At 36.3% G+C, this 25,727-nt stretch overlaps 1 protein-coding gene across 13 annotated transcripts in view; it reads left to right on the top strand.

The window, feature by feature from the left end:
* foxp1b (forkhead box P1b) overlaps positions 1-25,727 on the top strand; it is a 195,338-nt gene that overhangs the window by 68,506 nt on the left and 101,105 nt on the right. For all 13 annotated transcript variants that reach the window (XM_015347192.2, XM_015347197.2, XM_015347198.2 and 10 more), the window contains one exon: positions 4,895-4,964. The gene's annotated coding sequence lies outside the window, so the exon portion shown is untranslated. The remainder of the gene's footprint in view (positions 1-4,894; positions 4,965-25,727) is intronic.

Raw genomic sequence — 25,727 nt, 5'->3', positions numbered from 1 at the left:
TCTTTTTCTTTAGCATTTAAATAGTATTATTTCCTCTCCTCCAAAGTTTCACGTCTCAGTAAAACATGCAGTCAAACCCACAAATCAAACTCCGTTCCAAAGAATCAGAATGTCTGGACAATGTAGTGTTACCTTTCATATGCCTGTTACATTTGTGAAGCACATTGCTTAGTGTATTTGTAATACTAAGTTTGTGTAGATGTGTGTTGGTGACTGTAATGTGAAGGATTTTGGCACGATAATTTACAATTCATTGTTTTATTCTTATACCTCTTAATGAACTCATCCAAACTGAATATATTTAGAATTCAAGTAATAAGGTCAGCACTTCCATGAACCCATTGTAAATAAAGTCTGCATTTGTTTCGAATTGACTGAAGCGTTAATATTTTTTCTGTGTTCAGAATGAAGTCTGTTGTGTGGAAATTCTTACACAGAAAAATAGAAATAATTGTGTTTTGTGTACTGGTTCATGCCTGTTACTAGCAACACTGGAGGAGATCAAAGCTTGTCGGATTATGAGGTGTTTCGGAAATTCAGTTTCACGCAGGTTTGTGTTTGTTGAGGTCTGTCAGCAGAAGGACAAGGAGAACAATTGTCTCCCATTGTCAGGCTTTGCAATTAACATTAATTAGTATGAAAAGGGCATGTTAAAAGTTCATAAACAAACATGGCAGAAGTAGTCTCCAACAGCATATTAAACATGTGTAGGGATGATTACTAGAATAACGTTAATTTGTGGTAAAAATGCATATCCTCTTTTTTGTCTAAACAAACCTGTGACTAAAAGTGACTAAAAGCACTTCCATTAAAAAACACACTAGAGACGAGTTTTCCTCTTGGAGCGAGTGTGCCTGTCCTGTAGTTACATTTTGCTGTGTATTTAAAACAATTTTGGAACCTTAAAAAAGGAAAGTATGACATAGTCATTGATTAGACCTACAGGAGACATGTAAACAGTAATTGGCACGCTAGCGTGCTCTTATCCAAAATTTTTGGTTTTGGATGGAGTGATACTACAGATCTGTACAATTGCCCTTGAATGTTTAAGCACAGACACAAGACAGCAAGTGTGAACAAGTCTGAAAAAACTGATCAACAGTCCAGTCTTTCCACTTTTCCAGTAACTTATGAAGAAAAATTCAGAATTCATCAATATGCTTCAAAGATTCACATATAGAATAGGTGAGTAAATGTAAACATGTCCTAAAAATGTAACATTTTTATTTCATTCCAGTTAATGGGCAGAATAGAATAATGATTGGGATTACTTTATTTTCCTTTATCCCTGACATTCTAAAAATCATGTGATCTAACATTAGTTAATATTATCTTCCTTGAAACAATGCGGTGTTAAGGTCAAGTTGCACAACAGAAGTCAAAATACCATTTTCATTCATTTTTTAGATAGTATTTAGAGCTAGGTTTTCTGCATAAGCTGATTGAAAAGCCAACTTAGAACCTTTTATAAGGATATATTTCTATCAAAATCTGTGAAGTTAAATAACATTCATTTCCAGATAGGGACTTTGTGATACTCTTGTATAATAGAATTTCTATGATTATATTTGGAGAATAGAAAAAGTAGGGTTGAGGGGTAGAACACTAGTTTAAAGTGTTAATTTCCCTTAAATGCAAGTTCCTTAATGGCTGTTTGTGGGTGAAACATACCACATATATGGTATTTAAAGATACCAACATATCTGTGAGATTAATTTGTATGTGCTCGTTTGTGTTTATTTTTCAGAAGGATCAGATCCACGGATGTCATGATAGTCTACACACTTATATGTGCTCAGTCCAGAGTGTGAAGAGAATTGGGAGTATCTGTCACCCTAAATCTTGTGTGCAGTGTATGTAGTTCAGACACGTTTAGGGCAATACACAATACAGTTGTCAGTTTATGGCAATACATTTATGGGTTAACTACAAAGCATAGATATCTGTCAAACTGTTGGATTGTTTGTATTATTTTATCAAGGATCTCATGGTTTATTTTATTTTGCTCCCAATCACAAACTATACTAAATTCTCCAAATAGCATTAGCTTTGCTTCCACTTATTTTTTTTTCATGGAACCTGAAAATATATTCTTGGCTGACTAAAACAGAAGGTTCAATCTCAAGAGCTCTAAATATAAACTGAACTTTTTTTTTCTTCTTTTTCAATGTGCTTTATGTTGTCTGATTACTGTAAATATACAGTGCTTAGGAAAACCATCTAAATTTATCCCTAGCCCACAGCTCTGGTGGTGCTTTGTTTCCATTTCGTATGTTAACAGAGCAATATAAATCTTCTAAGAGAACAACATCATGCTTTTCTGTTTTATCAGCTTTTCATGCAGAACAGTTCAGATGAGTCCTTAAAGTTGTAGAAATGTATACCGCAATTTTGAATGCCAAATATGAAACACATAAAAGCACAGTATAAAAGATCAGTGTTTTTAATATTTTGATGTCCCTTTGTGTTTTCATTCAAATACCTTTGAGATAATGCACCACAGTTTCTTTTGAATAGACCATAAGTGTACAGTCCTGCTTTAACTCAAATGCTCAGTTAATGTTGCACATCAGAACCTAAAATTAAGCCAGCTCTATTATGATGAATTAGTGTTATTTTCTCATGAAGTAGAAGTGTACATAGCCACCAGGTGGTGCAGTCTGTGAAATATGTCTTGTTATTTGCTTTCTTAAGGGCAAAGAGTTTCTAGCCAAATATTGACAAATATTATTTTTGTTGTGTTCTTTCAAAATATTATTTCTGGATTACAAATGGAGGGGTAGAATGTTTTGCAAAAGAACCTTATTTCTGTTTAAAAAAATAAGCACATGTAATTCTCTATATATTCATTTGTATGTTCAAATTTCATTATCCACTTGTCAGGCATTTGACATGGGAAGCTTTATATAGTATATTCACAGTGAGTTACTGTGATGTGTCATATAAATCATGACTTTAATTCAGCTTTAAAGTATTGCACAGCTGTCTAACAAACATTGGAGCAAACTAAAGACAGGTAATACTAGAGCAAGAAAATCATTTCCACAGGGACAGAGATATGAGTTATTTTGAGTGAAATTCTAGGAAAACGGGAACATATTTGGCCAATGCAGGAATAGTTTGATGGTATGGAAAAGAAGGAATTAGGTTTAGGAAGAGGATGGTTTGTCCATCAATGCTAAGAGCTTTTGCAATAATCTTTGTTCCTTATTATTTGTGGTATCTTGTTTAACTAAGGGTCAGTGCACATCAGTATCCGATGTAAAGAATACCTGATTGGGACAAATGGTTGTTTTCCTTGATTTTCTGTAGGTTTTGTTTTTTTTCAGACACCTTGTGAAGATTTGACCCAAGTATTAGACAGGCTATGTGCCTTCTTAAACTGACCCGGACAAGAGGGTCTCAAGCACCAGCTCACTGTAGAGCTCCATTTTGCATAGTCAAGTAAAAAGCACTTGGATGTGTCCAGGCCACCTTCCTCGCTCCTCTGCTGTCATGGTGTCTCTGTCTTCCGTATAAGCGCTTGAGATTTGAAGGTTCTGGTGGTTTAAAGCATCGTAGTTTAAATAACTTGCAACTCCCTTTCATTTTCTCTTAAGTGTTTTTTAAATTGTAAGGGTGGTGCATAACACAGTTTAGCACATTGAAGTTAATGTCATAGTTCAAGGAATCCATTCATATTTAATATTTAAGTTGTACATTACTTAAGGAGTTTATCTGTACAGGTCTTGGAACATTTTTGCCACTTTCAGACTTCATTGATCTTTTTAAAGGCAACATTGAGGACAGAAATAAGAAACTTAACATTTTTTATTTCATATTTTGATCCATGCATTTAATGTCCCTACGTCTTCTTTGTTTGAAGTGCAGGTGACCTTCCTGGCAAATCAGCAAGAGGTAATAACTCTGTAATATCTCTTAACTGAGCTGATGTTTCAGTTTTCAATTACAGAAGGGTAATGGACACCCACACAAATGTGCAATGTTGTAATATAGACTCATTTTTGACTGAAATTATCTTTGTTCTGTGCTTGAAAACAAAGGAGAATGGGGGTTGTAATTACAGTGTGTATGTCTATGAGTATACAATGCAAAGCATAAAGAATAAAACAGAACACAGTGTTTCCTCTATGCTGGAAAGTGCAGATACCTCCTTGTTCCAATTTGAACTTAATTGTAACAACCTAAAGGCCATCTTCATATGTAAAAATGAGTGCTGGGTATTTAGTTACCACTGGCATTTGTGTATACTGTAAAAAGTAAACTGCACTTGTCATTCTGTTCTTTGAAATCATGCGGATGTTTTTATCTATGATTTAAAAACTGATCGTCCAGTCATAGTGGTCAGGCTTGCATATAAACAGGGGTTTCGTAATCTTCACTCATGGTGAACTGATTATTGATGAGTTACAGTTTAACCATCAAAACATCACGGCCAGTAATCACAGCATCGCTAACAAAATGAGAAAGTAGCTTAGTTGGCATGTGAGAACATGGGATTGTGAAAATATTAAGAAGAGGCTCTTAAGGACAAACAACACAGATTGCAAACATCACAGGTTGCACTGTGACAATAAAATAGAAAACATCTGGCACAGGGTGAAAAAATAAGTTTGTTTCAAGAAGCAAAAATAGAGAAATGAAAATGACATTTCTCGAAAGCAGGTTGTACTTATTAAGCAATGGCTTCTTGCTCATGCTGGTACAGATAAATCATACTTGTATCCCTTGGCTGTGTTTATGAACTCTCAGAGTCAGGCACGATTATGTCCAGTTGGACTTCTTTGTTGATTTATTTGTGTTTGCTTTTGACAGTGTGGTGCCTACAAACAGTTACCAAGTGCTTATAAGCTGTAATTGTTAAATTACAGTGTGTTATTTTTTCTGTCTGCAGGGTAGGAAGACTGAGCTCTGAAGGTGGCAGGAACTGAAGATTGCTTTGAACAAGCAAGTGCTTGAAGAAGGTAAATACAAACTTTTACTTAAGACTCACTTCCTATGAGTCAGATGATGTATTAAAATGTCTAATAACTGACTGGTGCTGTAATGTTGTCTGTAGATGCTGTACAAACAAGTTTATTGTTGTTTACTTTTTCATTCTTCCCCTGGGCGAGTAAGTAATTTTTACGTCAAACATTATCAGGCATCATTTTAGTTTCAGCACATATGTTTTTAAACAATGGAAAGAACAAACTTAATTTAACAGTTATTTGTATATATGGATCATGTTTCTTTTCCCACAAATAATGGAATCAAAATGTTAACAAAATACACTTACGTTACTTAAAATGTTCACTTTCATTGAAAGCAGAAACTTACAGAAAACACCAATACTAAATTTGACCATCTTGATTAAATTCTAACATTATTCATGATTACACTGTAATATCTAACCTCCAGGAAAGAAATTGAGAGTTTCACAGTGGTTTGGAAATATTGATGGTTTAGTACAGGTCTCAGATTCTGATTTTAGGAATTGCTGCTTATTCATAATAAGTACTTTATTGCCTGTGGCGCACCAATGGGTGCTAGCTGAGCAGTACTTCTCAGAAAGTGTGACTGCTCAGAGGCCTTGTGTACACATTATGTATAGGAAAAACTTCTGTTTTGCCAATGAAATGTCAGGAAACAGACAGAAGGATAGAAATATTTTGGAAAACACATTGGATCAGTACATTTTAACAATATAGTGGACAACAAAAATGGCATTCTGTTTCATACTGCGGCCCAGAAAATATTTGATGTCACCTTTAAGACAAGACTTCACTTGAAAATAATGACACGTAAAGTGCATGAAAACTGTTTAAAAGTGGGTAAATTATTTTACATTCTGTATTTCCTATTAGCCATGTAAGATGATGCTTTTTTGGCAGCGGGGGGGGGGGATTTAGGGGGTGTTATAATTGCTTTAAAAATGCAATGCATGTTCAAACACTTATTTAAAATGATAGTTTAATTATGGGCCAGCCCTCATACGCAGCTCCATTCTCTGAATACTCATGTGTTCGTAATCACCTTTTGTCAAAAAAAATAATAGTTGGACACCATAGCAACAGTGATGTAACAGTGGAAGCTTGGAATGCATATTATTTTCATTTGAATTCATATTAATGGTGCTGTCTCTGCCACCTCACTGAACACTGAACCATATGTAATTTTTATATCCTAAACTGTGCCAAGTTGGTTTACATCAATAGATTAGGAGTCCGTCTTACTAGACAGGTTTTATGTACACATTTGAAATACTCATTTTCAAAGCTGCTAAATCTCTTGTGTTCTGTCTACTTGATTAGAAGTTAGGGGTGACAGGTCCGCCAAACCATTCTTATTATCCTGCTGTTAAACGCACATAACTAGAGAACAGTGAAAACTCTTCAAGCACTCCTCCTCCTCTCACACAAGCTGATACCCTAGTATCATAAATGAAATTTTCTCTTGATTTTAAAGCAAGTCTGCTTCTGATATCTGACCTGTGTTTGGAAAAAAAATCTTTAGTTCTAGGTTTATTGGTTTCCTAGTCTCTTCCCATTTTAGAAAGGTCTTCAGCTATTATTAAAGTTCAGTTTAACTAAACCTGGTAATTCTCATTCAGGTTTTCAAGAAATGAACAATCTAAAACAATGCACAAATAAGTACGTTCGAACAGGTTGAAAGGGCATGGAGATCACTTTAAATTGGAAACTGTCTATTGTTAGGTTCAGAAAAAGTACAATAAATCATAACCCATTAATTTGTGTAGGCTAAAGCTTTTAAATAAGCTCTTGTATTGCAGGTGATCTGTAGAGGAAGTACGTATCCTGTCTAGTTTCATTTCCATTACATGCTGTAATTTTTTTGTAATTCATGTAATCACTTAACTAAGAGATAACTAACGTAATCTCTTTAACAAAGTGAAAAGTGTTTTCTACTATTGTAAATAATTACATGCACATTTTTCTTTTGTTAATGGCCAACCAATCTTGCAGAAATCATACCAGCCTCCTTTATTTATCTGATAGAAATATATACACTTCTGCCTGGGTGTGAATGAACTACAAATACTGCAGTGTCCACTGGTACTAAGGCCTTAGATCTAAAACCCTCTTGCACATCTCCTATAAACAAGGAGCTTGAAGAACCCCCTCAAAACGTCCGATAGATCACATTGTGTTAGCCCTACTTAAAATATAATTTTCTGATTTGTTTTAAACAATGCTTAGTGATTGTTTCTTTCTTAAATGGTAAGAATGGTAACAGTGATTTGTGGGTCTTATTTTGGACCATGAGACATATGCTTAAAAACTAAAGGAGAGGAAAGTTGACTGAAGTGTGTTTGTAACACAATATCGTAAGATAGATCATATTTAGGCTCACATCTGGTCCTTCCAGATGTAAGATCAGTTTCAAATCCTTCAAATTAAAGTGTAATTAATGTTAATATGCTGAAATCAACCTAATTATTGACACAACTTTTCAATGTGATTTTGATTGCATCTCTAATGCTGAAATCCCTGTGGCAGATTAAAGGATTAACATGCTTCAATATTTAATGCTGTTTTGAAATATGCTTTAGTTTAATGAGAAAACAGGTTTTACACATGTAGAAAGTCAGTGAGACATTTCCTTTTGTGTCCTCTTACTTTTTGCTTTGTGTTGGAATTAAGAATTACATCAATCCACAGTTGTTTATTACAATTAAATTGGGCTGCTGCCAGCCAGCAAAAACATGAATATTATAGTACATTCTTTTCTATTGAAAATATTTGATTTGTACTATGAAGATGAAAAGAAAAAAAACAGTGGATATTTACTGTGGGTATTGTAATTCTCCTAATGGAGCACCTGTTGGTTTTGTGTAGTAGACAGTTTGGGTTTCATATGTAAGTTTATATTTTCAAGGAAGGTTATGAAGAATAACCTTCTTAGGAATAAGAAGAACCTTCTTAGAATAATTTGTCTTTTTATATGTGTTGGCTGATTTGTTCAATTGTTTTTTGGGGACACCCTGAAGCCTTTATTTACTATTGCACTGTAATTTAGCACAAGTGCTATATTTTCCACTTCTGATTTCCTGCTGGATCTGATTTGCCTCCCAGTTTGCAGCTGCCAGTTTTTATTCAGTCTGTCTTTCCTTGGTATCCCCTATCCATCTTAGGAGTGATGACTGCTCAGGTATTTAGTTTCACTTGTATTGCCACAATGGATCATCTGCAGCAGTGCTTTTATGCCAACTGGAAGACAGACTCTCAGTCATGCAAGAGCCCAGTCTGGAACAGTTGTCCATGATGCACCACAAGTCACACATCCAGCAGCTATTTAAAAATACTTTTGCTCTTGATCTCAGTCTTTGGATGGGTCTATCACATAAGATGATAAAAGTCACCTGAGCGTCAGTTGGATGACTTCCTGTTAAGGTCATCAAGTCTTTAGAGCGGGGTCCTTCTGGCTGTACGATTCCACCTGTGCTCCATTTTGAGAATGTTATTAGATGAACCACTCAGGGGCCCTTGCATCTCTGGATCTGTGTGCACGTGTCTCTTTTTTAGACTGCATTCTTTTATAATCTAAACACCTCTCGTATCGCCATTGAATCATCCCTTTTGTATGATTTTGCAGCAGTGCACAGCTGTCTGGCTTGTATGCTGTCGTCCTTTCAATTGATGCTATGTGAAGGGGGATTTGAAACAAACAGAAATGGTTTATCCATTTGCCTTATGGTGAATAGATAAAAAGCAAACAAGATGCCAATGTAATTTTGACTTTTTTGCTTCTTCCGTAATAATACGGATGTTTTTTAGAAAGTGCACTGTTTGTTTTGTGCTATGCTCCTTATTCTGCATAAAACTGGCTACTGAAGAGACCGTGGAAGTAATGCTTATAGCCCTGCAATAATGGATGGGAAAAGTTCTTAAGTTTAACACCAAAGGACCTTTATATGTTAAAAAAAAATGTTCTAGCTTTTTTGTAGTTTAAAAATGAAATGATTCTATTTTCATTTGGGCTGTGTGTTACATGCTTGGTTTCTCTTCTTTTTTTTCTGGGTGATTACCTAAGGTTTCCTACCTACAAGGTTGCTTTCATATTGTGTTGAAAAATATGGGGTTATTATACTAATAAAATACATTTGGAACAACATAAGGGTTCAGGCTAATGTTAGATTACTTATATTTCTTTAAAAATGTGTTTGAATTAGGTTGCACGTGAAATGCTTCATTTTCCCCAGAACAGGAAAAGCAAGCAAAAGAAAAATTAATCTTTTGATTTGTGAAGAAAGCCTAAAATTCATAAGCCAAGGCCAAAGAGAGGTCATATGCAGATGTTTCTCTTTCGAAAAATATATTAGTAGACACTGTGCCCTGTGCATTTATTGCTTACATAAAAAAGCCATTTCTTTATATCAGCATTAAGCTAGAAATTGCCATGTATTAGTATTAGGGTTGGTAAGCTTTTAATTCCATGGAATTTACAGCTCGCTGTGTTTCCATGCATTTATAACACTTTGATTCTTAAGAGTTCCGTTTAATCGGTTTTGCCTAGCACAGAACATAATAAACAACTTGCTGTTGCTAAAGTGCCACATGGGGGAGATTGCTAACAAGAAAGTTAAATGTTTCTGCCACTAGCAGTTTTGTCACTGTGTTTTTCATGAGCTGTAACTACCAGAATGTAGTTTAGGAGCTTCAATACAGTAGTTAAATATAGTGACAGGCATAATAGCCTCAAGGCTCTTCTAGCTGTATAAAATTGGCATCCTCTTTATAACTGCAGTTTAAAAAACATCTTTGCTCTTGATCGTACTCTCAGGATGGGGCCCCTTTCGTAATAATATTAAAGCACATACCTGCTCAGTTGATTGTCAGTGTTCATTGTTTTTTATTAGATATTTTTTAGAAAGTCTTTGCGTTAATATAGGTTTCAGTTTTATTTATTTATTTTTGTTTTCATATATAATTAGATGTTTTTATTTTTTTAGTACTTCCAATAATTTTCGTAAGCTATTCTTCACCTTCTCCTCTCTTACCAACCTCACTAACTCCTTTATCTCATCTATTAATTTTACCTCCTTTTTATCCTCCAGTGTTTGACATGTACTAGCTCTTATAACACTTCTCCCCTATCAACCACCACCACCCATCCCATCAGCCTCCTGCCTAAGAGTTACTCCCCAACTCCTCCTGCTTTTCCCCTCTGTAACTCTGTGACATTTCCTACTTGCTTCATGACCATATACTTAACAATTGCTTTCAAGACTCCCTTTGTTAAACATGCAATACACCTCTCTTAAGAAGATCCAGCTTTGATCCCTCAGTACTGTAGAACAATCAACCTTTCTTCTTCTTTTTGCCTTTCAATGCTCCTTCAGTTCTCAACTTTCCTCTTCCAGCACCCACACCTTGACCCTCTCCGGTTTGGTTTTTGTCTGGCACTTCCAGCATAAACTACCCTCCTTTTGGTTTCAGATTATCTTCTCTCAAGTGCTGTCACCATCTCTTCTGTCTTAACGCGCTATGCTTTCTCTACCATAAAGTTTCTACGACATTTATGGATCTTTCTATTTTCGTGTCAATACTTGCTAACAAAAGGAATGTCAGGAGCTGGTCACAAGCAGCAGGTTTTTCTCCTACCTCACAGATCACACATACCAGGTCCTTGGTAAGGCTCACTCCTTGTTCCTTTCTCTTTCCACTGGTTTATTCCCCTAGGTTCTGTTCTGGGTCCCCTACAGTTCTCTCTCTCTCCGCTTGCTCCCTGGGATCTCTTACCTCTTTTTCAGGGATTATTATAATTTGTGTCTCTTCCCACATCTCTGCCTGTCGCTTAACCATCTCTTTCTGGATGCACTCCCACCTTTTTAAGCTTATCCTCTTGAGGCCTGGCCTCCTTTTTCCCTTTCCCCTTCTTCATTGTCTATGGTCCTCTCCCATCTTTGTTCCTTCTGACTCCTCCACCACCCTGTTCCACTCCCCCTATGCCAACAATCTTGATGCCAGTCTTGACCTCTTGCAGTCTTACTCCTAACACACGTCTGCTGTATTGTACTATTGCAGCTTCCTCTCTGCCAACACTATCCACCCATTTGCTGCCCCGTTACCCAAGTCCCCCTGTATTGTTTCATACATCTGAATCAGAAGCCTAGGTTCTCACCTATCACTGTCTCATCTGCTCTGCTCTTGTACATCTTCAATCTGGTCTCTTGTCTTCTACCTTTTCTAGTTTCCACCAGATCTTCTCTACCCCCTTTCCGTTCTCACACTCCCATTGATCATCTCCAGAAATCAGATCAGCAATCCCTGACCACTTGCTCAAGATTAATCCATTTAGACAGCGCCTGTGACCTCTCAGCTCTCAACTACATCCTTCACTTAGTCTTACACAGTTTTACACGGTTTTAATTTGTAGACTGGCCTCTCAGCTCTCAACTACATCCTTCACTTAGTCTTACACAGTTTTACACGGTTTTAATTTGTTTTACCTCATTGTGCCTGTACCATTGTTCCTCAGATTTAATGTAAATTTTCTGCATTGCAGTTATAAGGGTGTCTGCCAACCTTACTGCTCATACTTTGCTGTTGCCCAAGGGGCTGTTTGGTGAACACCGTTAACAGTTTGTAACCATCGGCTAAGACCCAGGACTAACCGGCACAGCAGGAATAAGTTCACTTTAGACACCTTGTCTTTTTGAAAGTATGAAAAGAAACATGTTAAGAAGCATAAAATAACTTAGCCACAGTAGCTTGTGACTGATGAAGGTGGCGGTGTACACATGAATACTGTGCCTACAGCAGTTATTAGTTGTCAGGATGGGCTACATTACCTATTTTGCACCCGATCTTATGGGTTGAATGTGAAGAAAAGGTGTTTTATGGCAGCTGTGCTCGGAATGTGTTCAAAGCTTCGGATATTGTGAAAGAGCTAGTTAGAGAATGTGGTGTTGAGATGTCAGCACAGACTGCATGCATCTGAATGAGTGAGAAGGGAACCTATGGTTAGTGTGCAAGAAAAATAACAAAATTACCATAATTTATCACAGTCATCAGGAAGAACCTGATGCAATAAAAGAATAAATGTATTTTAGCTTGGTGGTATAGAAAGCACAGAAGAATTTAAATAAGGTTAACTGAAGTTCACCTTAAAGCAAAGGAAAGCCAACTTTGCTATTTGGGTGAGTGGCAGCTTTGGTTGTTATCTTATACTATGGAAAGGCATCTTGAATTGAACAATGCGCAAGAAAATCTGTAAAAGCTAGTGACTACTAAATTCGTGGTCCTAGAAGATTGAAGTTCTAGACTCATCAGACTTTTTTATTTTTTTCTGAGCCATTGAATACACATCTGGATATATATATATATTTAATTCAAATAAGAAGCTTTGCCAAATTTGCAAGATATTCATGTTCATTTACATAGATTGAGTCAGTCCCTCTTGTATTGTGCTGCTTCCCGAGCAAAATCGCTTTGACTGGGAAGGATAAAGTGCTGATAGGGTTTGTGCACTGTGCAATAAGCAGAATAAAATGTATAGGGATGATATTTTTTCACACAGTCCAGCAAGTGTTACTTGTTAGTTCACAGAAAAACACGTGTCTGCCTAATGAAATAGCTGATGCACCAAGTAAACAAATATTATTATGCCAGAACATGAATATTACACCACTGTGATGTTGAAATGAAGAGGGCTAAAGTATACAAGTATACAAGTATACAATTGGGTTATTATTACTGAAGTGTTCAGATGCGGAAAGCTGGACATCATGCCTTTGAACTTGTGAACTGCTACTTGTTTGTGATTTATTGATTTAGATTTGCCTGTTTGGTGCATTCAGCTTTACACGAGCACAGCAGTGGAGATATGAAGCATGTCCTCCTGGATTCAGGAGTGAAAGTATAATTAATTATACTTCCTTCTAAGTCTCTCTGGAAATAGAGTGATCACAACACCAAAACAGCTAGCCCACTGCTGGGTAAAGAAAGAGTAGCATTTCATTCAGATTTCTGTTACATGCTGTTTAAATTAGGAAGAACCCTAGACATATCACATAATATCCCTTTGAATTTTTTATAACTCCATGTTAGCGAACTACTTAAATCATACCTTTTCACATGTTTAGATGCCTTTCTTTTTTCCTCTTCAGCAGACTGGGTTATAGATAGATAGATACTTTATTGACCCCGTGAGGGAAATTGCAGTGCAACAGCAGCTTAACACACACAACACAAACTGATATCAAACTAAATCTTAAATGTGTGTAGAATGTTAAATGCATATTTGGCAAGTTATAGGTGAAATCACTTTTGAAGCTCAATTCATATTTTCTTACAGTCGGAATCAGAGATGATTTGTAAAATTGATTGCCAGGTGTTTTTTTTATTAATGTCCTTATTACGCAGTGCACCACTTTCAGTAAATCAGGGCTAAAAGGTTGTTTTCATAAACAAAGTCTCCTAGGGTTAGAAAAGAAAATATTCGAGAAGATGAAAACAGGAATGACAAACACCATTAGCTGAAAAATTTCCATTTCATTGCAACTATGTTATTGTTTACTTTACCATCCACATCCTAATATGGTTACCTCTGTGTTAAAGCAGCTAAGCCAGAGGTTGGGAGGCCCTCAAAAGGATCAGCTTCCAGCTGCCACTTAGACAATAAGAAACAAATGTCACAGCTCTGCAGAGGGTGACTCAGAAAGTGTTAAAATCAAAACCTCCAGAGTTCCTTGGATCTTTGTCAGCATCTGAAATTCACACATTCTCCCCCTGGCTTGCTTGGGTACTCACCTTCTGTTTGTGTGAAGGATGGTGCTTAATCTCCATTAGCCTTGTTTATTTATTCATCACATAAAATAAGAGTTCTTTCTGTTGCATCCTGTATTCATTTGTGTGGCCTGTATTCAGCTGTTTCGGTGTAAGATCCTGTGTAGATGCCATGGTTCTTGGGCAGCATGACTGTTACTTTTCTTAATGGTTGTGGCAAATTTTGAGGGAACATTTGAGGGAACACAGATTTACCCTAAGAATTCCTGTATTTTTTAATTGAATTAAGAAGATCGACCTCTGCAGCCTCAAAGATAAGTATAATAACTATATCCATTTTGCTTCATTTTTGTTAGCCAGATGTGAATGTGGCTTTTGCAATACTAAACCTTTTGTAGATTTCGAAAATAACTTTTAACTGGTTCCACTAAACAACTTCTCATAAACATTCCTTTTTCAAAGATTCTGTATTTTTGTATTGGATTCTTCCCTTGTGTCACCTCAGTTCTAAAATCCTCACGTTTCTGATGTTTGTCTGACATTATCTGTATCCGTGGGGAAAAAAAGGATGGTGGGATATGGGAAATATTAGAGGTGAAAGCACATAATAAGATGCTGCAAATGTGCTCTTGTCTGTATGTTTTTCTCTCCTGCTGCCTAGAACAGAAAGCTGTTACATCACAGAAAACTCTCCAGATGAAATGTTGCAAGGAACGCTTGCCTTTGTAATGGCATTCAAACTATTTTCCATTCATTCCTTCCTAGAGTTTGAGTAGAAGCTCATTTTAAATACTTTATATTAAGCGCAGAAAAAAAGAGCATACTTTTTTTTCAATCTGGCGAGAGGGCGTTTGTGAGCCCCTTAGGATTTTCACATATTCCACATATTTAAAATATGAAATGTTATTAGATCTTAACCTGAGTTTGAATAATAAAATTACACTGATGAAACAAATGACACAAAACATGATACTCTTTCAACATTTATTTATCTTCAAACGATGCAACATTTAATATCTATTTGTGACAAAATATGTGAAGCTTTAGATTCAGTAACTGGTGGCCCCCGCCATGAGCAGCAATGGCAGCTACAAACCGTTTCCTGTAACCATTGTTCAGTCTCTCACATTGGTTTTGAGGAATTTTGGTACATTCCTCCTTACATAATTCCTTCAGCCCTGTGCTATTTAAGAGCTGCCTTGCATGGATAGCTCGCTTCATGTCCTGCCACAACATTTCAATGGGCTTTACGTTTGAACCCTGACTAGGCCATTGTAAAATGCAGAATTTGGTTTCTGTAGCCATTATAGTTTAGATCTTCTTCTGCTGTATGGTTAGGATTGTCTTGCTGCAAGATCTACATTCGGTTCAGCTTCAGGTCACAGACAAATGGCCTGACATCCTCCTCAGGCAAGCCATCCAAGTCCTGAGGCAGCAAAGCAGCCCCAAACCATCATACTCCCACCAGCATGCTTGAGGGTTAGGATTATGTTGTCCTGTTCAAAAGCATTGTTTGATTTTCACCGAACATAGTATTTCTCATTGAGATCAAAGAGTTCTACCTATGACTTGTCCATTCATTGGACATTGTTGCAGAAGCCTTATGGATCATCTAAATGCGCTTCGGCGAACTTCAGATGGGTAGCAGTGTGCTTTCTGGGGAGCAGTGGTTTTCTCCTTGCTATCTCCCCATGTGCACAATTTTTTTTCAATCAATTTATGATATTGGAGTCATGAAAAGTCACATTAGGCAATACAAGAGTGGCCTGCAGTACCTTGGATGTTAGTCTCTGGTTCTTTGTAACTTACTTGATGATTTTCAAGTTTTCAAGTACGCCTGCTTCCAGGAAGAGTGACTGTGGTCTGTGACTTTTTTCAATTTGTAAACTTGGAAATGCTTTATAAGCCTAACTAGACAGAGGAGCATCAATTACTCATTTTCTGAGGTCTTCACATATTGTCTTAGATTGTGACCTGACTTGTTTTTATACACCTGTAAGATGAAGGCCATTCACAATGTTTCTGATCTTTATATAGAGTGGCGTCTTCCAAACCCAGCCCCCAAGATACAGTGCCTTGCGAAAGTATTCGGCCCCCTTGAACTTTTCAACCTTTTGCCACATTTCAGGCTTCAAACATAAAGATATTAATTTTTTATTTTATGTGAAGAATCACCAACAAGTGGGACACAATTGTGAAGTGGAACGAAATCTATTGGATTTTTGAAACTTTTTTAACTAATAAAAAAATGAAAAGTGGGGCGTGCAAAATTATTCGGCCCCCTTGCGTTAATACTTTGTAGAGCCACCTTTTGCTGCGATTACAGCTGCAAGTCGCTTGGGGTATGTCTCTATCAGTTTTGCACATCGAGAGACTGAAATTCTTGCCCATTCTTCCTTGCAAAACAGCTCGAGCTCAGTGAGGTTGGATGGAGAGCGTTTGTGAACAGCAGTTTTCAGCTCTTTCCACAGATTCTCGATTGGATTCAGGTCTGGACTTTGACTTGGCCATTCAAACACCTGGATACGTTTATTTGTGAACCATTCCTTTGTAGATTTTGCTGTATGTTTGGGATCATTGTCTTGTTGGAAGATAAATCTCCGTCCCAGTTTCAGGTCTTTTGCAGACTCCAACAGGTTTTCATCCAGAATGGTCCTGTATTTGGCTGCATCCATCTTCCCCTCAATTTTAACCATCTTCCCTGTCCCTGCTGAAGAAAAGCAGGCCCAAACCATGATGCTGCCACCACCATGTTTGACAGTGGGGATGGTGTGTTGAGGGTGATGAGCTGTGTTGCTTTTACGCCAAACATATCGTTTTGCATTGTGGCCAAAAAGTTCGATTTTGGTTTCATCTGACCAGAGCACCTTCTTCCACATGTTTGGGGTGTCTCCCAGGTGGCTTGTGGCAAACTTTAGACGAGACTTTTTATGGATATCTTTGAGAAATGGCTTTCTTCTTGCCACTCTTCCATAAAGGCCAAATTTGTGCAGTGTAAGACTGATTGTTGTCCTATGGACAGACTCTCCCACCTCAGCTGTAGTTCTCTGCAGTTCATCCAGAGTGATCATGGGCCTCTTGGCTGCATCTCTGATCAGTCTTCTCCTTGTCTGAGCTGAAAGTTTAGAGGGACGGCCAGGTCTTGGTAGATTTGCAGTGGTCTGATACTCCTTCCATTTCAAGATGATCGCTTGCACAGTGCTCCTTGGGATGTTTGAAGCTTGGGAAATCTTTTTGTATCCAAATCCGGCTTTAAACTTCTCCACAACAGTATTACGGACCTGCCTGGTGTGTTCCTTGGTCTTCATGATGCGCTCTGCGCTTTCAACAGAACCTTGAGACTATCACAGAGCAGGTGCATTTATACAGAGACTTGATTACACACAGGTGGATTCTATTTATCGCCATCAGTCATTTAGGACAACATTGGATCATTCAGAGATCCTCGCTGAACTTCTGGAGTGAGTTTGCTGCACTGAAAGTAAAGGGGCCGAATACTTTTGCACGCCCCACTTTTCATTTTTTTATTAGTTAAAAAAGTTTAAAAAATCCAATAGATTTCGTTCCACTTCACAATTGTGTCCCACTTGTTGGTGATTCTTCACATAAAATAAAAAATTTATATCTTTATGTTTGAAGCCTGAAATGTGGCAAAAGGTTGAAAAGTTCAAGGGGGCCGAATACTTTCGCAAGGCACTGTATGTGTTAATTCACATACTTTTTCACATTCCCTGTATCTAAATTACTCACCTTTTTTAAATTCATACATCATTAAGTTGCAAGAGAAATGAAATTGAGTACTATAAACCTTCAAGAAAGCTATCAGGGCAGAGCGGTGGCACTGTGGCTAAAGGTCTGCGCCTGTGGCTGGAAGGTTGCTGTTTCGTATCTCGTGGCCGTACAGAGGAATCCTACTCTGTTGGGCCCCTGAGCAAGGCCCTTAACCCCAGCTGCTCCAGGTCACCATGTAAATGGCTTACCCTAAGCTTCTCTCTGTGTCTGTGTGTCTCATGTAGAGCAAGTTGGGGTATGCGAAAAGACAAATTCGAAATACAAGAAATTGTATGTGGCCAATAAAGTGGTCTTATCTTATCTTATCATGGTAACTTAATGAAGTTCTCATATTTATATTTGGGGTTCACCACTTTTTATCGGCACTATATATCAATTAAAATACACATGTGCAGCACTTAACTCTTTAAGGGATTCTGAATACTGTATACAGTATATGTTTGTCCCATGACAGAAAAATTATCAAAATTCAGAGTATCCCGTATCTTGACAAAATCTAGAATCAAAGAAATTAAGCTTTGCTAATGCTATTTTGTGGTTAACTTGTGTATTGCAAGTTTCACTTCCTCTAAGTTTTGTGTATGGAATCTGTCAAATTATTGTATAATGAAGTGTGAAGGCATGCTTTATCTTTACCTACAGTCAGAATAAAGCCTGTTATTCATGATGGTGTTTATAATAAATAAATAGATGTCCTGAAAGACGTATGTGAATTAGAACGATCATTAAATTATCATGCCATGTCCACTGGCAATGATTTTTAACTCACAGTGCATTAGACCTGTTTAGATTTTATAATAGTGCATAATTAGTTATAAGTTTTCAGGCATCAAAGGGTCTTTAATGCTGATGCCATGAAGAGAACCTTCTGTTATATAAATATATTTAGTTGTATCCACAAAATCTAATAGAGGAATTGCATTTATGTTTTTGTTCAGTGACTTTAATTGGTTTTATTCTCAGATTTGCTTTCCTTAAAGCTTCTGTGATATACTTCAAATTAATAAAATTGAAAGTGCTTCAAAGAAAAAATAACTAGTAATAGCAGGAGGAGAACACTTACAGGATTGGCCATATATCTTTTTATTAAAGCATTAGTCTGTTTCCTTATGTTTAATAATGCCAATAAGAGCATCATTTTGAAAACGCTCTATAATGAGTATTAAGCAGAAGAATATAGCTTCTTCAATGCCTAATTAAAACATTTTTATACAGATTTCAGAACATCAACATAATATCCTTCTGTGAAGTGCTGTTCCCTTTGTTTCCTTAGAACTCATGAAGGAAAACACATCTGCTGTAAATGAACTTTGTTAGGGTGTTGTTTGCTTGCTAATGTCAAGGTCATTTTCAAAGAATTACAGTACATTTACTGGTAAACATAAACATCATTACTGTTTCAGTGTAGAACATGATAATATTTTATTGTTTATTCCTTATCGGTCACCCTTTATATATGCACCGCTGAATGACACAGTGCACAGTTCGCCGAAAACTGTTTTTAGATAGAATATACCAGCTTGGAATGTGTGAAACTAAAAGCATGAACAAAAAAAAATCTAGTATTAAATATAAATTAATGGAATGTTACATGGCCACTCATCTTTGGGTGTAGTGTACTGTTAAAAATAAAATTTATGTTGCTAGCTATTGCCCATGAAGGTGCATTTGGACTTAGTAGCCTTTAATTAGAAGTAAGATATTAACATTTCATAGGGATTTACGTTAGAACACGGAATGGTGGGTAGCTGTTTCCTCATTATGAATACTCTCTGCATGTAATGAGGTCCATCATTAGTTGATGGAGTGGATTTGCCCTAGCTCTACCTTGAAAGGCACATAATTTACATACTTCTTAGGAATAAGGGCTTTAATGGATTCCTCAATGAATAAAATGAAAAGCTACTTCTTTAAATTTTGAACAGTCTGTTTCTGATAATGTACATTACCACCAGTTTGCAAAAAAAAAGAAGGAAGAAAAATGATTGACTTGTGTTAAAAACTTAAAACAGCAGAATTCACTTACTGAGATGCAGTGTTGCAATTTAATCAATAATACCTGGACACCAAAATGTCTAAAAGCTGCAGATAGCACTCTTTTGACAATGCGTAAATAACACAATTCAGCTTTGTGTCTTAAGACCTGCAATAATGGACAACAGAAATATTATGTCCTGGATGATGAAAACGGTAGTTGTACAATAGCTGTATTTCTTCAGAACTGATTTTTTAATAACAAAGAGGAAGGAAACAGTTAAACAGCCAATTTGACTAATGCACTGTAACTGTTGATGTGTTTTTGAAACATTACGCAAACAAATCAGTGCTAGTTTTTTTTAGCAAGCATGAAGCAATTGTATTTTATTGATGATGATTCCCAAAGTGGCAAGACTACAAATTGCATCTTTGATCACTTTAGTTTTGTGAAATTAACCTGAATCTGTAGCCTGCCAGGTAAGTCCTCCAACAGATAAACCTGTCTTGAAGAATCCCCCTTCTCTTTCTCTAAAACATATATTTGTTTTGGATGTTTTCATTGGAGTGTACACGATGATTACAGCTGTTCATTAACAAAATTGGGTATTTGTTTTAAACTTTAACCAATCACTTTGATATGCTAATTATGGTGTAATTTAATTTGAGCCCTGTAATGATGATGCTGTTATTATGGACATAAATGATGCAGTTAAGCTGAGAGTAATCTCATTTGCATACTGTACATGCCAGTAAATTAAGCCCTTTCCTCAACTGCTTCAGCTTTAATTTTCCACTTCTTTTCACACGGCGCCTTTTCAGCCTCTTCTCCTGTGAGCTCTCTCTAATAGCAGTGACGGCTGTTTGATGTGGAGAGCTTCCTCCCCGCACTAAATCTAGGCACAATATGTAATGCATAAAGAACCTCATTATCTTACTAAGTGTTTCTTTAAGAAGTTTGGATTAATAGGAAGAGGTGTTTTTCACTCTTTCAGGCAACACACATTTTATTCTTAAAAGCGAAGGAGAAACCAGATAAGGTGGCAGCACAAGCACGTGTTGGCCATAGAATTTTCCTCTGCATGGAAATAACTTTGGAGATGTGAAACAAGTTCCCGCAACCGTGATATTAATTGATTTCTTTGTTAAATCCCAAATTTTGAAGTGGGTTACCGACAGCGGGCATTCCCCAAAACACAGGGGCAACAGAAAATCTATGAAGTCTTGATGTTTGTTTATAAAATTCACATGTATAACTTAGTGGATGTAACAGAAGCAGCAGTATTTAAGCTAGTTTATTTTAAATCACCTGATTGAGATGGTTAACAATTACACGGAAAACGATATTTATAGAATTCTACCACTTTCATATTTTTTGGCTTGCAGTGTTTCCAGGTTTGCTAGTTATCAATAATTTGATATTTTGTGAATAAACAAAAAGCTTCAGAGGCAATATGTAATGATAAAACACAGTATTATTCAGTATTATGCAAAAACCTTAGTTTCATTCAAAATAGAGACATTTGTAATCTTTGTAATTGCGCAGTACTGCTTTTATAAACTTTTGTATTTACGCGTTCAGCTCAAACATTGTTTGAATCCTTTGTGTTTCAAAGAAGAGGGTTATTTTATGGACTTAACACCGACAATACAATTGCCCTTCAGCAGGAATGCTTTTCCATTTTGTGCCATAAAGAATATTATTTTTCTGCCAGCCAATTTTCTCTGTTAGTCTCTAATTGGCTACATAAATCTCTGGCATTGAGAATGAGGAATGTTTCGGTGTCATAGAGTGTAATCTTCACCCTTATTTACCAATTCATTAAGATTCATTGATGCAGGATCGGTGAGAGGAAATGACAACATAAATCAGACCTCCAACATAATGACCCTAATCAGTTGGGAATTGCTGAAAATGTCATGATGAACTATGTCCTTGTATTAGTGCCACTGTACATTGTCATTGTGCTGCTTTATGAGTGGGACGCATCCTCCTGACATCGGCTGTATTTAACGAAAAAGAGTTGTTAAAACCTGATTCCATTAAAGCTGTGAGATTCATACAAGGTCTTTCAGTATTTAGCCCTGTGCCCTTTACCTTCAATTTAACTGCATAATGGAAGGTACATACTCCTCCTTTTTAACCCCATGCGTCCTTTCCTAGAGACCCTAGGCTTTTAAAATAATAGCATGCATCTCTGGTGTACAGCATTTCTGATTTTATGGCAAAAGTACACTGAGCCTACTTGTACAATGTCTGACCAACAATGTTTTGAGGAACTGTATAATACTATACCAAACACAATATACAGGATGTATGTATGCCTTTGATACAGTACTTGCTTACCATAGTGTGCAAAATTGCATTTCTATTCAATACTTTCTGTTTTTAGGAATTTTTCATCTGTGCCAGCTTAGCATAATTAAACTGATGTACAGTTTATAGGAAATACATTTCTAAATAAAATCTAAATATATTTCGTGACCATTTTTTTGTATACTCTTGGATAGTGTTGAATTGGTCTAAATTCTAGATTAAGCAGGTTTATAAGCATATTGTTTCTTGACAAATCTCATGCTAAAAAGTTGTCTAATGAGTTCCCTCAGCTTGTTTTTGTGTGACGTCACATATACCTTGATTTCAACTGCTAGTAGGGACATAGTTTAAGTTTGTTTGACCATTTGATCAATTTAATTTGTATTTTTGTCTATTAGGTTTTAACTCATAAAGTTAAATCACTAGTATCTGCTGTGCCCAGGCATCGTAGGAAACCAAAACTGCCCACACTTTTTTCATATCACTATTTTTTTCTGAGTGGTCTGAAGAAGAAAAAAACAAAGTGACCAACCATGCACCATATTTAGAAATAGAGATTTGATGTAATCGAAAAGGATTTGTATTTTTTAACATTAGGTGTGCTAATGATGCTAAAGGTAAATGTTTTCAGGAAAGTAAGAGCAGACTCACATAAAGTATAGTCAAAATGGGTGAGCCCTCATACTTGAGAAATTAGGTTTTGATAATGCTTGGGTCAGCATGTTACACTTTTACATCTTGCTGTTTGTACTGTATTTTTTCTGGCTCTTCCACAGTCTGTAGTGACCTGGTCCATTGTTAACCAGCAGGCTATACTGTGATATTGAGCTAATCCATTAGACTAGTTTTAAACTGTTTTATTTCTTAAATTAAATCTATCATCCTAGTTTGGTGAGGTAAAAATAGGTTTAATAATTATCATTTTGAAACAAATATTTCAGTGCTGTGCTGTTTTGAATAAATATGGAAATAATGTCAGAATATCCTATCTCTTCTAAGAAATGTAGAATTTTGCATTTTACGAGTATGCCAAATTTTCTTTCATATTAACATAGTGTCAGCGCTGTCAGACTGTTAATGTTACTATAATGCTATTGTGGAATTTCAGTTGAAAGAATCCACTTTTCGGAGATGGCTGGCTAGGTCTATTCCATTCATGTCTAAGTGGCACACCATTAAGAATATTTCACATTTTAAATATGAATAGTACAGCATTCATCTAACTATAAGACAAACATTGAAGATTAAATACTCTGTCCTGTTTTTACTGAGTTGTACATGTATACTGCTGTTACACTTTTACTTTCAGGCAAACATACTAAAAAATGAAGTCTTCTTCATAGGTCATAAATACTATATTTGAAGTAGATACCAGCATTTCTTGCTAGTGTCTAGAAATAAACTATAACATAGTGTTTTGTAGATATGAAGCTGGACATAACAGTTACTAAAACAAGGCACATTTTATACCTGAGAAGGGAAGAATTCATATTTTAGAAGCCATATTTATTGGCTGTCTAGAAGACATAAACATGTGATATGCAGAATCTAACCATTGACACTATAGAAAAACAGCATTATCCCACATCAGGAAATTGCCATATTCAGACCAACACAGGTTTTATCTCCACTTTTCTCTAGAACATCACATTTACATATAGTGGAAAAGCTGGTCTATTAGGTTTGAAATATTTTTTAGGAAAACATTTCTTTCTACACTCTTTGATATTGATGTTGCAATTTCATCAGCAGGGTGATCACTGTCTTAATTTGACCCCAATATTGAGCTCCGATCAAGATAATTTGGAAAACTCCTGGACAAAGCAGTCCGTCTGCCACCAGTGGCCTTTCCTGGGCAGTGTGGAGAGAAAGTGCCAGGAGTAGGGGCAGGCTAGAAGAATGAGGTTACCCACTGACAGGATTTTAGTACTTTTGTGGAAATACCGTTAGGAATCTAAGCTAGCCAGTGATCCATATCGTGAGCTTAATAAAAAAGCAACAAAAAATAATAGCCATAACCTTTCAGTGCTATGAAAGATAATAATAGTGCCTTACATATCACAAATGAGAATGCAAGTAAATCCCTAAAACTTTTTTTTTTCTCATTTACTACTTCATGTTATTGTGGCTCACAGTATTAATTGAAGAAGTTAGGATGGAAGAACAATATTCCCTTGCCTTGTAAACGCATTTCACAAATTACTGCTCTTGAAAGTCCACATTTCTAGTCCCAGAAGAAAAACCCTAGTATGAATCTGAGTAAAAAATGATTAAAAATATATGACACACTTTAAATAATGTTAAAACAATAAGCAGAGCTCTGGATCCCTACGGATGTGGGAGATTGAAGACTTGGTTTTTTGTGACAGGTCTAATTGGTAACATGAGCTCTGGGGTAAGAACTGCATTTCCCACCTCTTGGATATTGTTAAAAAAAGACCCATGACTCTCATTGCTGAGGAGCTTTTATTGTAGTGTTAATCTATGTAAGCCACATGCAAGCGAGATTATCAAAGTCAAATGAAAGAGACTAAGGAATGAATGTGTGGTAAACCACAAATAAAAGAGGTTGCCATCCAGTAAAATAATAATTTACTTGATATAAAGCTGGTATTAAAGATGTTTGGTTTGTGTTTACTTAGTCTCAATCTAAATAGACAAGCAGATTCACTTTGTTCAAAATACTTAAGCTTTCATTGTACAGACTCTCAGGTGCAAACATACGTGTTTAAAATGTTTCTGATTTTCTCATATTGTTAAAAATCATAGTTTGCCTGTGTATTCTATTGTAAAGCCTAGTTATGCCTATTAAATGTGTTATATAGAAAACTGGTGTGGAATGTGAGTCCCCTTACAGTTCAATTACAAGACATGTTGTCTTGGTAATGGGTTACATTCATGTATATCATAATTCAAAGCATTAAGAGTATAGGACACTCTTACTTTATTTTCTGCTTCTCGCCTGTTAATGCATTTGAATCGAGACTTCATGGCTCAAGATCCTGTTACAGTCCTCAGTCTCAGCAATAAATATCCATAGTGCCTCTCAGATAGGTATATATTCTCCATTATGGGGAAAGGTAAATCAAAATCTTTTTGGTAGTTTCAATCTGAATGACAGCCATAGAGAAAGAACCAGGTTAGGAAGGTTTCCCTCATTTCTAATCTCTTAAGTAGTTATTTGTCTGAAAATACAAGTTGTCCTTCATTTAGACTTTGTGACAAATCACTTACTTTTCTCAGAGGTTTGAAAAAGATTTATTTAATGTTCTTTACTTTGTGATGCTAACACAAAATAAGTCTACAATAGGAAGGTCGGGACTTTTATGTGGACCTAGACCACTAGTGCTGAGAAGTATCAGTTTCTCTGATGTGTCAGAATGTCCCATAAAACATCCAGCTTGTCTGTATTTGTTTTGTTTCATGCAGCCCATTACAGTTTGTGTAGATGTTCTGATTATTATGTACCTGTTAAAAGAACTAATTTTAGGATACGTTTAAATTTCATGGACATACAGTAGTATTCGCACTGAAACAAATACTTATTACCTAGCCAGTGTCTGAAATGTGTACTGCAGACATATCCATATTTCCAAAAAAAATGTTTTTCAAAAATGCAAAGTATTAACCTGTCATTCTTCTGAAAGATTTTGTTACAGTTGTTAAAACACCGCGGTTAAGAGACATTTGGAAGGTTGCAAATTTTTTTTTACTTGTAGTCTAACCTGATTTGCTTAGATACAAAGTTTTTTTTTATGTGAATGTTCAGTCAGTGAAATATTTTAAAGAAAAAAATAACAGGAGTTGTTTCTCCCGCTCATTCCGTGCTCTGTATCCTTGAGAGTAAGAAACTGACTGCAATGTGTGGCAGTGTTTCAATACCTGTGTGCCGTGTTACCTCAGCAATTGCTTTT

Source organism: Lepisosteus oculatus, chromosome 4 (genome assembly GCF_040954835.1).
Source record: "Lepisosteus oculatus isolate fLepOcu1 chromosome 4, fLepOcu1.hap2, whole genome shotgun sequence".
Classification (NCBI taxonomy): domain Eukaryota; kingdom Metazoa; phylum Chordata; class Actinopteri; order Semionotiformes; family Lepisosteidae; genus Lepisosteus; species Lepisosteus oculatus.
The sequence above is the reverse complement of the archived record's forward strand: the minus strand, read 5'-3'. Positions and strand labels throughout refer to the sequence as shown.